The sequence below is a fragment of the Athene cunicularia genome (assembly GCF_003259725.1).
Source record: "Athene cunicularia isolate RWA chromosome 1 unlocalized genomic scaffold, athCun1 chr1_part2, whole genome shotgun sequence".
Taxonomy (NCBI): Eukaryota; Metazoa; Chordata; class Aves; order Strigiformes; family Strigidae; genus Athene; species Athene cunicularia.
The window spans coordinates 20,259,647-20,262,487 of record NW_020799092.1 but is presented as its reverse complement, the minus strand read 5'-3'; positions in this window follow the sequence as shown (position 1 = coordinate 20,262,487).

Sequence of the window (2,841 nt, the reverse complement as noted above, 5' to 3'; positions counted from 1 at the left end):
GGCAGCGCGGGGCGCGGCGGGGCCTGCGGGGCTTTGGTGCCGCGCGGCGTGGTGGGGGCTGTAGTCGGCGCCGGGCGGGGTGGGGTGAGGGACCCCCGTTCGAGTCCCGAGCGGGCACCGCTGGCCGGGAGAGCGCCCTCGGGTTTGCTCAGTGGCACAAAGCACACCCCGACGTGTGTTCTCCTCCTTAGGCCTGTCCGTTTGTGTGCTCCCTGCGACTTGCCCTGCGCTTTTACCGTGGCCATTGCAAGGCGAAATGCGGTCTGACAGCTTTTCCTCAAGTTTTTAGGCAGAATGGTCACTCTGCAGCATTTCGGGGTGCATTCACCACACCTGCCTCCAAGCCCGAGGCAGACACACCAGTGCGTGATGGCTGTGGGGCTGCCTCCCACCCCTGCCCTCACCCACCAGCCCTGCACACAATGGCACCTGCTGGCGGCCTGGCCCGTGGGCAGCACAGGGCGGGAGCTGGGCCCCCGCACTGCTGGGCCTCCACTGCAGGCGATGTCTGTGTCCATTGCCTGAAGCGGGGCTCCTCCATAACGCCTGGCAGCAAATCAAACCCCTTTTTCTTAAGTCCAACCCACCCGAGCAGTGGTGGTATACAAAAATTCCGCAATTGGAGACAAAACCCTCTCTCTGAGGGACAGTATGGCTGCCTTCCCAAAACTGCCCACATATCCCTTTGCAGAGGGGTCGATGTATATTTGTGGAGGGTGTTGATGTGGGTGTGAGCAACCAGTGTGTTGTGTAGGAGAAATGCCAGTGCCACGCTGCTGCCATGTTTTGTTCAGGAGGTGGCAGGAGGGAAGAGTGGGCTGCACCAGCAAAGCCTGTGGTGGCAGGAAAAAGGTGTGCTATGTCTCTAAAGTGCTTTGCAAGGCCGTAGATTTAAACTACATTGAGAAGATATTTCCATACTCAGGGTACTCTATGATAAAAATTCACTGTCCAGATAGCAGAAAGATATATTTAAGCTAATAAAACCCCACAATAATAAAACCTGAGCGAGCTGCGATCGGTCTCTCGAAGTATTTATTCACTCAGCAGCAATTCAAGAGGTACTCTGTGGTCATGAAGAGAAAACTTTCATTTTTCAGGTGCTAGGATGTGTCATCATATGCCTCTGTGTGTGATGCAGACACAAACTAGGATCCGAATTTTCTGATTAGGGGTTTCTTGCCACAATGGGTTGAACTGAGATACAAAACCAGAACAATGCAGTTGTTAAACTGCAAGGAGTAACAAAATCCAGCCTGAACTGCATAGCCATTTCTTCTGAGTCAGGTCCATGTGTATACTAATGCAGCTTCTGAGAGAAACCAAGTAAAAATAATCCTTTGCTTGTTTGATTTACAACTCTATAATAAGCCATGAGCCTGCTTAGATTTACTTCACAGTACAGAAAACCACTCATTTTTCTTGTACATAGCCATTTTTTTTTTAATTAAAAAAACTAGAAAATAAAGACTAGGAAACTGTTACTGCCCTTTAAAGGCACATTGTTATTCATTATCAGTGCGTTTTAGTTTCCACTTTAGGTAGCATATGAAGGATTAGGATTTCAATGAAAGAGAGGGACAGAATAAATTGCGTCCTCTACCAAAGAACTGCCAGACCTTTTCAGATGGGTGCATACCATGAGCCCTTCCCATGTTAGTCAGCTTTATCTAAACCTTCCAAAGCAATGTCTGCTCCTGAATTTCATGGGTTTCAGGGTCAGTCACAACAGAATTGTGGGGCTGGGGAGGTCAGAGGCCATTTTTGTCAAAGGGTAGTGACCTTAGCAGCAAGAGGTAGCCTGACAAAAACAGGATTCATGCTAGTGAATGGAGTTCTCACTGCTCTTCCCCCGCTGAGTCTTTTTTCTACCTGGTAATGAAAAATCTTACAGAATTGTAATAGATTTTTATATGCATATACACATACATGTTGGGGTGTGTGTGTATACATCTATTTTAAAATACTATATATATTAGTTATGCTGTAATTATCTATTACAATATATTATATTGTATCTATTGCATCTATCTACTTTCTGTTGTATGTTTTAGCACATGGAAAAAATCACACTTTTAATAAAGTGTATATTTGTTGTGAGAAGACAGAAAGTGAGAAAGAAAGAAAAAAGTAAGAAAAGAAGAAAGGTGAGAAAGTGAAAATCAGATTGAGTATTTTAGCATGTGGTATAAAAGCTTCAGAAAGATTTGTGTAGTCACATTTTTACTTTGTATATACATAAATACGTGGCTAGGCAAGAAACAGCAGTTTCAGTTACCATGGTCAAGGGAAAGGCTTAATTGACAGGCTGCAGGCTCTGTCTCAGGAGGTTTGGCAATTTGTACTAGGATGATTTAAGAGATTCCTGCCCTTAACCAGCCGTTCTACTGAGAGGTTATCATCCTCTCATGAGCTGCTGCACTTCACAGCCTGGTATATACCCCTGTGACCTGAAAGTTGTGGCGGTTTATATTAATATGGTGGGTTCTGACCTGCGGTGGTTGAGGAAGGGGCCTGCTTTCCCTTGCAGTACTTCTGATGCAGATGGTGATGGTGACCTCTGTGGAGCTGTGTTCAGTAATCATTGCTCCCCATGAATGTGCAGTTTAAATTTCAAAGCCCTCATCAGGAAGCAGTTCAAAGGTAGTTGGAAGTGCACATTCAGACTCCTGTGGCATCAACACAAGTTTCTAAATTAATTTAAAAAAAAAAAAAAGACTGTGGAGGTTCTTTTGCAAAAGACTTTCAAAGCCCTGGCTGGCTGATGATGTTCTGTGGCTCTTTGTAATGAGCAGCTTTGTGGTGCTGCTGTTGGTCAATATTCCCTCTCCCAAGGATTTG